Source organism: Pseudophryne corroboree, chromosome 6 (genome assembly GCF_028390025.1).
Source record: "Pseudophryne corroboree isolate aPseCor3 chromosome 6, aPseCor3.hap2, whole genome shotgun sequence".
In the NCBI taxonomy this organism is placed as follows: Eukaryota; Metazoa; Chordata; class Amphibia; order Anura; family Myobatrachidae; genus Pseudophryne; species Pseudophryne corroboree.
Window position 1 is genome coordinate 310891821 of NC_086449.1, and position 14958 is coordinate 310906778.

General features: G+C 44.6%; 1 protein-coding gene across 6 annotated transcripts in view; it reads right to left on the reverse strand.

The window, feature by feature from the left end:
- APBA2 (amyloid beta precursor protein binding family A member 2) overlaps positions 1 to 8541 on the reverse strand; it is a 645362-nt gene extending 636821 nt beyond the window's left edge. For 5 of the 6 annotated variants that reach the window (XM_063926236.1, XM_063926237.1, XM_063926233.1 and 2 more), the window contains exon 1: positions 8276 to 8541. The gene's annotated coding sequence lies outside the window, so the exon portion shown is untranslated. The remainder of the gene's footprint in view (positions 1 to 8275) is intronic. The other variant, XM_063926238.1, reaches the window with a different exon arrangement.
- Positions 8542 to 14958: the final 6417 nt, after the last annotated feature.

Consider the following 14958-nt stretch of genomic DNA (forward strand, 5'->3'; position numbering starts at 1 on the left):
ACTATACCCCATGGGCACAGAGGTGACATTAACTTTTCCATCTTCATTACCACAGTAGCTCAGCCACTGGGTTTTTCTAACAGATGCATATCTCCTTTAGTAGTCCAAAGACCTATACATATTTGCACTTTATTCTTCTCCCACCTAATGCTGTACAGCAGAGGTTCCCAAACTTATTTGGCCAACCGCCAGCGCCGTCTTAACAGCAGTGTAGGCCCCTGGGCACAGCAATGCACTGGGCCCCCTACCCATCCTCCAGCGGTAGGGTTGGGGGGTGTTATCAGCGGCAGCTTTGATGTCCCACGGGTGGTAGGGGATGTTCTATCTTTCGCTCAGCATGTAGGACCTGGAGTAATTTCTGCTAATTACTCCTTTACTGCACAGATGGGGCTAAACTGTAGAAGGGGGCATTGGGCTGAATGAAGAAGCCCTGGTACATGACTTCCAGGGTGGTAGGGGGTGTTTAATACGTAGGGGAGGAATGGATTGTGGAGTGGACTTAATATCTATCATTTTCCAGTGGGAGGGCAGCTTGCTTGACTGCAGATATTTCAAGTTCCTGAAAATATATTTCTTAGATTTGAATGGGATAAAAAAAATAGAGTACTGGGGACCAGAGTTCAGGAGCCAGATCAATCCACCAACGAAAATATAAAACTGCATATTTGGCATGTGGAGCGTGAGCAGGGACCAGCTGCTGGAAGGCTGATATCTCTGGTTCTGGGCGTAGTAGAGACAAGCTGCCAGTGTCCACCGAAAGGGGGAGAGTCCCAGTTTTTGGAGTATACCCTCAGAAAAACTCTAAGTCAGACAGAATCGAAGATATTTGGCTGGGAAGAGCAATTAACAGGCTTGGATGGGGACCACTGCTTTCAAGTCAGATATCTCCGGTTCCCCAGGGCCGATTTTCAAAAATCTGGTACCCCTGGAAAGAGGAGACCCTCAGCTATCAGCCTAGGCCCTTTATACTCCTGGGGCCCTTGGGCAAGAGCCCATTGAGCCCATACGAAAAGAGGGCCCTGCCAACCGCCCCCTTTTTCAGAAAAATAATTGTGTTCTTTTATGTATCTATGGGGTCATTCCGACCCATTTGCATGCAGCGGTTTGTCGCTGCAGTGCGAACGGGTTCAGAATGCGCATGCACGGCGGCCGCACTGCACGTGTGCGATGTTGCCCGGTGACAGAGGTCGCCGGGTTACGTTGCGTCCTACGAAGGAAGCGGTCGCAGAGCCAACCGCAAAGAAGATTGACAGAAAGATGGCGTACCTAGGCGGAACAGGACCATTGGATACCGTTTTCGGGGAGTGGAGAAGAAAATGCAGGCGTGTCCAGCAGAACGGAGGGCGGATGTCTGATGTCAAAGCCCGCTCCAGCATCGCAGAGATCGTCGCACAGGGTATGTCCAGGCCTAGTCTTCTTTTGCTTGAAATTTTCTTTAGCTTAGCCGCGCTGCAAAAGCGATCGCAGCCCTGCTAAGCTAAAATACACTCCCCCCATAGGCGTGGACTAGTTGATCACAGCATCAGCTAAAAGTTGCTGGCTGCGATCAACTCGGAATGACCACCTATATTTCTACCTACGTCCTACAATATAGTAAAGAAAGATATTGTTGTAAGTAAGACAACTTGAAGCGTGAAATTATAAAAAAAAATGTTTTTTTTATAAACCATAGTAACATTCGCATTACACACAGAAAATGAAGATAATTAAGGATAATATTAAATTACAAATAACATTAAAAAGAATCCTAATGAAAAGAATGAACTGAGTGCGCTGCTACCAATTTATTAATGTTTGGCTCTATTTTTTTCAGCAGCATTCTTAAATCACTGTGATTTGGGTTTTTTCTTTTAGTTATCAGATTTGTGATCGCACTGAACCCACATTCCACTAAATATGATGAAGGAAATACAAATCAAAACTTTTGTTCTATATACGTACAAATAGGCACCAGCGAATGCTTGCAGCAATGACACATGAGTCAGCCTTTCTCAGGACAAAAACTTACCTTACAGTTATTGCTCTCACAGGGTGTCTTCTTCTTTTTTTCAGGCTCCTATTCCTGGTTCCTATCCAATGACAGCATTGACAGCCACAGCGCTTAAGCCGGAGCTGGCCAGGCTATGGTGTGTGGAGTAGAACCCTTAGGCTGCCGTATTGGCTCTGCCGCACTGTGCAGCTGCATGCCACCAATCTGAGGTGGTCCAATATGCCACCAGCCCAGGTGGCAGATATAGCTCGGCTGAGCCCACCCTTGCATTAGAGGGAGGAGGAGCGGAGTGGAACAGCGCAGCACCACACTCAGCATGCAGCAGCAGGTGCCGAGATAATGGTATGTCTGTGCACACTTGGAACACATCCTCCACTCACCATGCAGCATGAGAGAGCAGGGGAGGAAGTGTCCCACAAGCAGCACATCTGATCTCACTGCATGACCTGGGACTGACTACAGATAGCCTTCCACCACCCCCGTATTCTTATTTAATGCCCCCCCCCCCCCCCCCCAATTGCTCCCAAGGCTCCTACTGCACCCCTGGATCGTTCCAGCACCCCCCAGGGGGTAGTATAGCCCACTTTGGGAAACACAGCTGTACAGTATGCATTAGGAGGGAAAACTGTTACAATGTTGCAAAATGTATTACATGGCACAAAATAGATGCTTGCCAGATGGCCATCAAGAAAATGGTTTGGTATCTGAGAGGTTAAGAAATGTACTTTCTATATAAAACTAAATGCAAATGTATATTAAAGCACATTCAATTAAGCCAATGTTAGTGTTGTTGAGAATTACCTTGCAAACATGAAATTCTTGAGAGTAAAATGAATGGGGTCCTGTTTTATTTGCAGTACAGTTTGTTTAACTTACGTATATTACATACAGTAGCACAGTTTATGCTGTGACAGTATCTTGCAAATTAGTTATATTATAAGTGAGCAGTGCTACTATTATACTGTATTTGCATCACTTCAGTATGTTGTAGAATGTTTTCTGTAAGCCTAGTATTATAATAGCAGCATAACCATGCTACTTCTATCACAAGGTATCAGCTTATGCAAAGGGTACTTACATACTGTATACGATAATGTACCTGCCAGAATAAATTGCTAGGATGTTGGAAATCACTAAAGATGAAAACTCCAAGATGACTTCAGGCATTCTAATAATCTAAACTAGGGCTGTTATCCCTTGGAATGCACACTTACACAGACCCGACTCCAGAGAATTTAGCAGCAGGTTGGCATATGAATAACAGTATTTAAACAAAAATCAAGGAACATGCTGAACTTCACATATATTTTGACTTATTCCCAAAGCAATTCAGCCTTTAACAGCACACTGTCGTTGTAGTAGTAGTAGTAGTAGTAGTAGTAGTAATTTTTGCTGATTGCATGTAGGTTTTATTACTTACATTTAAACAGATCTGTAATGGACAAGTCATAACAAGTTTGAACAATAAAATTAAAAAGAGCAGAGCTGGGACTTCTAACCAAGTGTGGTTGGAACTTCTAAGCAAGTATGGCTGGCACATGTGCCTACTGCCTATGTGCTAGCCATAAACACTCTGAAGAGGCCCCTGCTCTACTGTGCACATGAGCCTACAGTATAACGGCATCACCAGCTAATTACATTTTGCTCTGTCCAGGAGTTAAAGTGGGGGGGGGACATAGGAGGAACTGAGTTCCACCACATATAATGATAGAGGGAACTAGTTCCACCACCTCTATTGCTCTGCACAGTAATTCCAACAGAAAAACTTGACTCATCACCTACATCAATAGATGATGCAGGCGGCGCTAATGTTACTGATGAGCTGCATCCACCCCACCCCCCCTTCCTCAGGTCCTGGTGGCCCCATGGTACTCCTCCATTTACAGCACACCCCTCATGGTACTCACACATGCTGTGTCTGTTGGACAGTATTCATCCACTCCTCCGTTCCCAGTGGATTCCTTTTCCAGCACAACATATGTGATGTCATGCTGTCACCACTGCTGAAGTGAAGAGGAGCCATGAAGAGGAGCAGGCTCTGTGCATCTTGAAGACAAGATGAGAGGGAGCTGGGGGAAAAGAGAGGTGGGGAAGCTGCTGGAGGGATACAGGGCATGGAGCCGCTGGAGGGACACAGGCAGTGAGCTGCTGGAGAGACAAGAGGCAGAGATGTGTATAAGGGGAACTACTGTGGGCATTATGTGTATAAGAGGCACTACTGTGGTCATTATGTGTAAGAGGCACTACTATTATGGGCATTATGTGTAAGGAGCACTACTACTGTGGGCATTCTGTATATAAGCAGCACTACAACTGTGGGCATTTTGTGTATAAGTTGCACTACTGTGGTCATTATGTGTAAGGGGCACTACAAATGTGGGCATTATGTGTAAGGGGCACTATTTTTGTGGGAATTGTGTATAAGGGGCACTACTGTGTGGCATAACATACATAGAGGGGCATTACTATGTGGTGTAATATGAATCAGGGGCACTACATGTGGTGTAATGTGAATAAGATTGTGCTACTGTGTGGTGTAATTTGAATTGAGGGTGCTATTATGTGACTATGCTGCATTTTTGTGAGCTCAATGTCCCTTTATAAAGTATGGGAAGTAGGGCACAAATTTATAGTTTGTAGTGGCTGCCGAAAACACTAGCACTGGCCCCTCTTACTGTGAGAGAAGGGGAAGGGGGGGTAGGTTGCAGGGTAAATTAGTTCTTCCACCTCTCCAGGACCACTTTAAGCCCTGGCTATGTCAATGCACAATGCACTGTTCCACTTCCACCCGTGATTTTTCTTGTCAATAACGGAAAATAACCTCAAAATATAATGACCTATTAATTCCCAGTTCTAATGCAACTACTAGTTCAATGTGTCTAGTATGAGTTATTTTATACATACAATATTTCAGCTTTTTCACTATTCTCAGTGGTCTTAATAACATATGTCATTAATTTACAGTTTGTGCCACAAAGAAAAGCAGAAAAAATTCTGTTGCAAAAACTGTGGACTTACAACATGTGTATCTTCAGTCGTACACATCTCAGAATACATATACCAAATAATCAACTCTGAACACATCATTATTTCTACTGCAGGAGTACATACAAGAGAGAACAGTGTCTTGGCATTGTTGGTACTAAATGAGAAAGTTGTATTTTCCAAATAAAATATTTATTAAAGTTGCATTATCACCTAGGAAACATTTTTCTTAAGGTGACGCGTCTCCCACTATTGCAGAATGAGCATTGAATAAAGATCACTAAGGAAAGAAATACTGTCAGCTGGAGGGTTGATATATATTAGCTGCTCCATTGTGCTCTTGGTGTCATCATCATCATCATCACCACAACAACATATATTTACACCAGGACTTCGGTGCCACCAAAAGATACACCTCCCAAGAAGTTAATCAATGGATAAGTAGTTCATCTATAGATAAGTATCATTACAGTATGTTGCATCTTTATGGGGCATGCTATACTTACATGTACATGCCCTATCTGAACTTAACTAACACCCATTCCTGCTCTGCCTCTCTAAGATACACTCAAATCTTATTACGCATGCATATTACGTATTACGTATGCTAGCGCAGTACGAAAATAAGTAATATTTACAACACACAAATGGGCAATCTCCAACTCTGACTGAAGCCCCATGTATCTACAAGGTACAGAAGTCCAACCACCTGCCACTATGAACCAATCAAGATAATTATTTCTCATTGCAACAAATCTTCCAGTCTTACCACATAAAGCCATACTGCTAAGGGGCTCATACATCTGCAATTAAATGCAAAAATTCACTGTTTTGCCAATACGTGAGTTGGGTCATCAGCAAACTCCAAGAAGTTGGAAATCTTCGATTCGCTGAGTCCTTTTTAAAAATGATCAGAATCAGCAAGTTGAGGATTTTTAGCATGTAAGATTTGGTACCTTGGGATGGGGGAATTACCAGGTAGATGTATGGTCCACGGAGGGCCTTGAGATTTTTGCATTATTTTTTGTCTTTATAGGACTGATTACGAAGTACAAATCCTTAAATGGATGCTCATGTATGGTGAAGAAAGATGGCAGAACTTTTTCCTCACCACTCCTCTGCTGTCACACTTGAAAAATATTAAACTCCTTGGTCATAGCAGGCAAGATTAGTTAATGCCTTATTTGTAAAACATAGATAAATCAATGACCAATAAAATATATAGATAAATGTACATGCTTGGGCATAATAGTGGTGGAATGGACACCCTTGCTGCCTGACAGCACTGTGGTCATGAGTTTAATAACAACCATGCCCGTATATGTGTGGAGTTTGTATGTTTCCCATAGGTTTGCGTGGACTTTCTCCAAGTACACCAGTTTCATTAGATACCAAAAAATATACAGTCAGCTAAGTTGCTTCTGGCTAAAATTAACCCTAGTGTGTACATGTGGTAGGGAATATAGATTGCAAGCTTCACCACGGCAGGGACTGATGTGAATGATTAAATATTGTCTGTAAAGTGCTGTGTAATAAGTGTGCAATATATGATAAATTATTAATAAATATAAATAATAATTATAATGTATGCCACTGTAATCATATTAAATTGAGCCAAAATGAGCAAAACCAAATTAATAAAACACATTAAATATAGCTTATAGGCTGATGAGTAGTGCATCATTCCAGATAGCATTAATGTATACAGAATGCTGGAACTATTCTCTTTATATTGTCAACAGATCATAAGTTCCAGACAAAAAGAAGAAAATGAAGCATAATGGAAGATGTTCAGTAGTGTGTCAGTCTGTGAGATGTCATGCATGCCTTTCATAGAACAAAATGTAAGTGCAAAAAACATAATAGAAAATGATGATGGGACTCTGCATATTAAGACTGCATTAGACTGAATAGCAGAGAAAGAGCATTACAACAAACACAGGGGGGCATTTGCTATGTAAATGTAGCTACTGAATTAGCTCATAAGCGGCAAGTGAGTGACCAGCAGAACAAGTGAATGAAGTATGGTGGCTGCTGACCTAACGATGACAGTTTAATGGAATAATTTGTCATCCATGTAGCAAGTCTCCATGGAGAACCATACAGTTAAAAATCAGAGTAGCAAGGCTTACTAGCAATGAATGAGAGTTATTAGATTGTACACTTGTATTTTGTGACCAGGGACTGCCATGCAATCATTATCAGTAATCATTTTCTGTAGTACCAGACTGCAGTCTTTGTATGGATAACTAACATTCATACTATGACAAAAACATGTAAGCTTTTTATATTTTACATTTCAATATTTAGATCTATAGTATGAATACACCTAACACTGGTGTAACAACATTACAGCACAAAGTGTATTTACAGACATGTATGACACGGTCAGCTAATGGCTATAAATATTATTTAAAGCTTGATCTTTTATTACACCACCAAACAACGCTGCTTGCCCAAGTGTAAACAATACATGGCAAAATCAGAATATGCTTGCACAAACACACACAAATATCTATCTATCTATCTATCTATCTATCTATCTATCTATCTATCTATCTATCTATCTTATACGATAGGGTAAACAATAAACATACCTAAAGTAAATGCCGCTAAGAGGTTATACAGCACATGAACTGTTTTAAGTGGTCAATACTGGAGATGAATGGGCATTACTGAATTGTAAGCTCTTCGGGGTAAGTACTAGGTGTGTCTGCATAATAAGTGTAAGATGCTGTACACACAGCAGGGTTGCTCAGATCGTTACATTATTAGTTACAACATGACGATGACAGAAGCAGCCAGCCAGATCCTGTACGTGTCCAGCACATTGCACCTTGCTCAGGACCAGGAACAGCTCCTATTACTGACAGGGATGTCCTAATAACCACTTCCATCGCTGAACCCCAGTATCTAGCAGTCGTAGATGTTTACTGGGACATCATGTAATGTACCTGTAAAAGCAACCTCAATTTCCCATAGCAACAGATTAAAATAAACAATGCTCATGATGCAGAAAGATACTGTCCGAACTCCCAGACATATGAGATACATACTGTATATCACATATATTATATGCCGAAGCCTAGCAATACAAAACAAACATTCCAGCCAGCTCCCGTCTTGCAATACAAACAAATGGGGCCATCCTCCAGCCTCCGTTACAAGCAGTGTGATTCCCGTCTCACTCTACTTTCATGCTAGTTCCACACCCCTTTAAATCTCTTTCTACTAAGGTCAGCCCTTTGAAGGTGTGCATGTACAAGATCGCATCCCTTGCCAAGTTGCATATGCCCCTACCTGTTCTGCAGTGCCTTGGTGTGTCTCCCTCTCTGCGGAAGCTCCAGATTCTCAGGCAGCAAACAGCTCTTTTGTGTGCCTGCTTCCCAGCCACACGCTGAGACTACTAATTAACCCGGGAAGCAGCATGGACAAACCCCTTAGTGACTGCCCTGGAACCTGTGTAGGCAAAAACGGCAACCCCTTAGCTGAGAAAGGGAGAAGAATACACTAGAGAGTGGAGGGAGGGGATGAGGCTGTTACCATAGTGACGGCTGCCCCATCCTCCTCCTGTAGGCCTCTGTGCCTTGTAGTAAAGAAATGCAGTATTACACTGGAGGGGAATGTTTGTAAATGCCTGTTTATCCCCATATGCTCCAGTTCACCCTGATTAAATGTTGATGTTTTTCTACAATAGTATTTTTGTACATAGAAGTTCCACCATAGGGCACTTGAATGGATCCATAGATTCAGTGAAGTGTGAGTCTCTAAAATGCAGGTTACAGCACCCGCTCTGTTCTATTGTAACTACCCGTTGCAAAAATACACAACACACAATGACTGTGTGAGAACATAATTATGTATAATAGTTGCCAAGCGTCCGTAATTTCAGAGATTGTCTGAGGTTGTAGAGATTTGTATTTCTATTTTCCAATATTAAAAGTACAGACAAACCACACACACAGAGTCCGAGTTTATATTTGTTAGTTAGACCAATTCTTACAATTTATTCCACCTCTGTCGGTGTCACATTTATTCAAAACCAGAATAAAAAATAAATAAATCACTCATAAACCGCTTAGAGTTACTTGCTCAATAGCAGTATGCAAATATAATCAAACATCACCTGGGATGCTCCTCCAGAGTCTGAGCTATGTAGATACTAGTCAGGCTAATCCATAGACACAAGAACTTGTGGTATACGGGGCTGATGAAATAAGCAGGTGCCCCCCAGCACACACAGTGGAGCAGATGTAACCTGGAGAAGGGATAAAGAAGTGATAAGTGCAAGGTGATAATGCACCAGCCAATCATTACGAATGTGAAAAATGACAGTTAAGAGCTGATTGGCTGGCGCGTTATCACCTTCCACTTATCACTGCTTTATCACTTCTTTATCCCTTCTCCAGGCTTAATACATCTGCCCCACTGTCCCATATAGACACACACACACACACACACACACACACAGAGTGGGGGCCCGGGGATAAGTACCCCTGGCCCCCTTTTTTTAAAGGGCCCCCCAGCGCCGCCGCAGATTGGATCTCTGTTCCGGTTTGCGGTTTTGTGCTATCCCGGGAGCCGGAACCACACGCAGTGGCAGGGCAGCTCAGCGATTGCTGTCCCTGGCGGCTCTGGCTCCCGTCTCCACTGCACTGAAAAGGCTGGCGCCGCGGCCGCACGCTGGGAGTCAGTGCCTGTAAAGGGAAGGCTGTCCAATAATCTGAGGAGCAGCAGCCTGCAGCTCAGTCATTGGCTGGGCGCGCAGGCTGCAGGGAAGAAGAAGGACGGCGCGTGGAGGCAGCAGCCAGCACCCAGTCTCAGGCTCTGCCAGCTCTCCTAGGCTATCTGTGGCTGTGCAGCCTGCCAGCAGCAAAGCACATAAAAACACAAGGCTGGCTGTATTATGTACTGGGTTTAAATATATATATATATATATATATATATATATATATACTGCTCAAAAAAAATAAGTCAAAATGAGGCTCAGTAGTGTGTGTGGCCTCCATATGCCTGTATGACCTCCCTACAATGCCTGGGCATGCTCCTGATGAGGTGGCGGATGGTCTCCTGAGGGATCTCCTCCCAGACCCGGACTAAAGCATCCGCCAACTCCTGGACAGTCTGTGGTGCATGGAGCAAGACATAATGTACCAGGTGTGCTCAATTGGATTCAGGTCTGGGGAACGGGCGGGCCAGTCCATAGCATTAATGCCTTCGTCTTGCAGGAACATGAGGTCACATGGTCTCTCCAGCCACATGAGGTCTAGCATTGGAGGAACCCAGGGCCAACTTGTGAGACCAGCATATGATCTCATCTCGGTACCTAATGGCAGTCAGGCTACCTCTGGCGAGCACATTTAGGGCTGTGCAGCCCCCCAAAGAAATGCCACCCCACACCATTACTGACCCACTGCCAAACCAGTCATGCTGGAGGATGTTGCAGGCAGTAGAACATTCTTCTTGGCGTCTCCAGACTCTGTCACGTCTGTCACATGTGCGCAGTGAGAACCTGCTTTCATCTGTGAAGAGCACAGGGTGCCAGTGGCGAATTTGCCAATCTTGGTGTTCTCTGGCAAATGCCAAACGTCCTGCACGGTGTTGGGCTGTAAGCACAACCCCCACCTGTGGACGTCGTGCCCTCATACCACCCTCATGGAGTCTGCACATTTCTGGCTTGCTGGAGGTCATTTTGCAGGGCTCTGGCAGTGCTCCTCCTGTTCCTCCTTGCACAACGGCGGAGGTAGCGGTCCTGCTGCTGGGTTGTTGCCCTCCTACGGCCTCCTCCATGTCTCCTGATGTACTGGCCTGTCTCCTGGTAGCGCCTCCATGCTCTGAACACTACGCTGACAGACACAGCAAACCTTCTTGCCACAGCTCGCATTGATGTGCCATCCTGAATGAGCTGCACTACCTGAGCCACTTGTGTGAGTTGTAAACTCCGTCTCATGCTACCACTAGTGTGAAAGCACCGCCAGCTTTCAAAAGTGACCAAAACATCAGCCAGAAAGCATAGGAGCTGAGAAGTGGTCTGTGGCCACCACCTGCAGAACAACTCCTTTATTGGGGGTGTCTTGCTAATTGTCTATAATTTCCACCTGTTGTCTATTCCATTTGCACAACAGCATGTGAAATTGATTGTCAATCAGTGTTGCTTCCTAAGTGGACAGTTTGATTTAACAGAAGTGTGATGGACTTGGAGTTACATTGTGTTGTTTAAGTGTTCCCTTTATTTTTTTGAACAGTGTATATATATAATATATACTGTATATTATAATTTTAAATTTACACCTTAGGGCCCCCTGTCTTAAGTCCCCCGGGCCCCCCGATGCCTTAATCCAGCTCTGACCTGCCTGCACCTTCTGCCTTGAAGCTTCAACCAACCTCTCCTTCCGCTCCCGAAGCCCAGGTGGCAGCACTGCAGTGTGGATAGGGTCGGGCCATCTGCGCACCGGTAGCAGCCATGGAGGAACAGAGCCGCATCAGTATTTCATATCTGACACTGTCCATGACCCAATCACGGCCCGCGGAGTGGCAGTTCCTGTTTGGCTGACGGTCCTCGAGCTCCGATTGGTACACAGTCGGCGCTAAGTTAATTCATAAATTCATTCTGCGGCTCTCTAAATTCAAGGCTGCTGCCGGTGTGCAGATGGCATGACTCGATCCTCACTGCAGTGCTGCCACCCAGGCTCCCTCTCTGTCCGTGCCTTGGACTGATGTCCCGACAGTCCCCCCTTGATGGAAGCTATGGACACAAGTAAAATGAAGCCACTTCCCAGTCTTAATTAAAGTTTTACAAAACCAAAAGGGGAGATTTATCAAATCTTCTCCAGAGAAAGTGGATAGGTTGCCATACCAACTAATCAGCCTTTAACTGTCATTTTACAGGCTGTGCTAGGAAAATGACAGAAGCTGGCTAGTTGCTATGGGCAACTTTTCCACCTTATCTCTCTCCAAGATTTGATAACTCTCCCCCATAATGTATTCACCATACTGTTAAAAGACCTTTTTTTCCAAGATATCCATTTACAGTTGGGTCCCATACTGTGATAATTAAATATATATTATATATTATGTGTATATATAGATATATAATATAATATAATATATATACATATGTGTCATTATCTCAGTAGGGGAACCAAAAATGTGTGATTTTGAATTTTGGATAACGGATACTCAACCTGTATCAGCTGCAGTAAAGCATGTTCTGCAAGCAAATCATGATGAGGATTGTAGTGCATCATTATGTCCTTAAACATCACCCCATGAACATTTAATTCCAAAGCATGACTAGTTTTTGCTGATGCATTATTCAAACAAAAGGATGTTAGTAAATGTCACAGCATTAGAGGGGGCCATGTTTGTGAATGGCATACATGTCCACACTGAGAAGTGTTATGTTGTACTTGTACTTTACAGATAATGGGCCTTATTAAGACCTGATCGCTCGCTAGGGTTTTTTTGCACTGCTGCAAGCAGATAGTCACCGCCCATAGGGGAGTGTATTTTTGCTTTGCAAGTGTGCGATCGCATGTACCGGGCGGTACAAACAATATTTGTGCAGTTTCTGAGTAGCTCAGAACTTACTCAGCCCTTGCGATCACTTCAGCCTGTCCAGTCCCGGAACTGACGTCAGACACCCGTCCTGCAAACGCTTGGACACATCTGTGTTTTTCCAAACACTCCAAGAAAACGGTCAGACACCCACAATCGCCTTCTTCCTGTCAATCTCCTTGCGTTCGACTGTGCGAATGGATTCTTCGTAAAACCCACAACGATCCGCTTTGTACCCATGTGACGTGCGTGCGCATTGCGGTGCATACACATGCGCAGTTCAGCCCTGATCGCAGCGCAGAGAAAAAACCTAGCGTGCGATCAGGTCTGAATTACCCCCAATGTTACCTACTAAGTGATCAGTCTGGAACACTATCTATAAAATGGCTGTAATTTGCTCAAAAATCTTCATGTGTCAATAACACACATTAGTATTAAGAAAACACATTAGACGTTGCCTATTATCAAAGGGACACAAAAAAGCTTACAAATTTCACAAAAACTTGGCGCTCCAGAATTACATTTACAAACATCGTACTATGGGGGTAATTCAGACCTGATTGTAGATATGCTGGGGGACGCCCAGCACAGGGCTAGTCCGCCCCGCATGTCAGGCCCCCCCCACATAGGTACAAAAGCATCGCAATGCTTTTGTACCTGACAAGTAGCTCCCTGCCAGCGCAGCTCCTGCACTCTGGCAGGGGGCTAACCGCCGCGTCCTGGGTCGCAGCGGCTGCGTGTGACGTCACGCAGCCACGGCGGCCCGCCCCCCCTAACAGTCCGGATATGCCTCCGTTGTCTGGACCGTGCCCCGCCAACAGCATTCTAATGCTGTTGGCACGCCCCCTCCTGCCCCACGACCGCATCTGCCTGTTAATCAGGCAGAGGCGATCGCACCAGTGATATGTTTTCGCTGCACACACAGCCAGATCTGTGTCCATCTCCTCACATGCTGGGGGCCGCCCAGCACAGGGCAAGGCCACCCAGCATGTGTGAGGCTGCCTACAAATGCATCAGTAATTAGATTGCGAACGCATCGGATTTAGATTGCGGATCGCTATTAGATTATATTGCGGCGGCCATTTTTTTTTATTGGAGCGGCTGCATGTGACGTCATAAGGCCCCACAAAATTGGTCCCGTCCCCATTCCCCCCCCCCCTGCCCCCCCCAACGGGGATGCGACTGCAATGTGTGTGGCTGCGCAGCCACTTAGCATACCAGTTTGCCGCAGTCAGCAAACTGCGCTGCGGGCCGCTGATGCGGCCAGGTCTGAATGGCCCCCTATGTGCCTGAAGATTCACAATTATTCAGGTCTTGCTTAGAGAAGTACGGGTCATTGTAATATGATGGTCTCATGCATGCAGATCAGAGTTCACTTGAGGCTGACCCTTCAGAGCGAACTCACAGTAAAAGCCAGGCAAACAGACTTAAAAGTGGATCTATAAATGTACAGTATATGTGCTTTAAAGTGAGCATGGAGACCGCACTAAACATATTGAAACCAAGATGGATGAATATGTCTCAAATAATGACCTGGTAGCTGTACATTAGGCGTGTGCGGCCAACGCATCTTCCCTGAGGGAGAAATTAGCAGACTTTGATGACAGGTCGCACAACAACAACCTCAGGCTCTGGGGCATCCTTGACACAGCACCAAACTCTTGGTTTGAAACCACATGTCACAGCCATATTCATATGCCTTCCTTCCCAAATGTCAGATCATGAATAAATCATATACAGAAAGGCTATTCAGAGTTAAACAAATGACAAATATTCTTCCCATGAAATTCTGCTGAGAATTCCCTTCTTTGCATATAAAAATTGAATCCTAAAGGGCAGCAAGACAGGTCTTAGGCCCAAACAGCCCCTCGAGGGATATTCAGATCTCTAATCCCTGGTCCTAGCAAAGAAGGTAATTTCTCTGAGTCACTTCAACCCCCAAGTAGGCCAGATTTATGTACAGATGGGGTTCCCAGTGAAACTTGGTACTAAGAAATATCAGTCCTGAATGCTCTAAAGACCGGCACTATTCACAGAGTTATCGCCATTATTCTCCATATCTATTTCAAACTACTGACTAGGCACAGCCCCATCCTAGCTGCCACCATTATCATATGTTCCTCTCTGCCCATGTAGTAACTACAGACCTATTTGTTGTAGATATCAAATATTCTATGTGGAACACCTTTATCTGCCTATGGGGTCTATGTACTAAGCCTTGGAGAGAGATGAAGAGGACAGAGGATACCAACCAACCAGTGCCTAACTGTAATTTTTCGAATACAGGAGTAGATGTACTATTGTGGCACGGATTGTACCACTGCAGCTTTTCCTGCCTCGCCTCTTTACCAAGGTGAAGCAGGAAGCAATGCCGATGAGATCTATTAACATCTCGACTGCCGGAGTGGGGGAGTGAAACTCCTCCC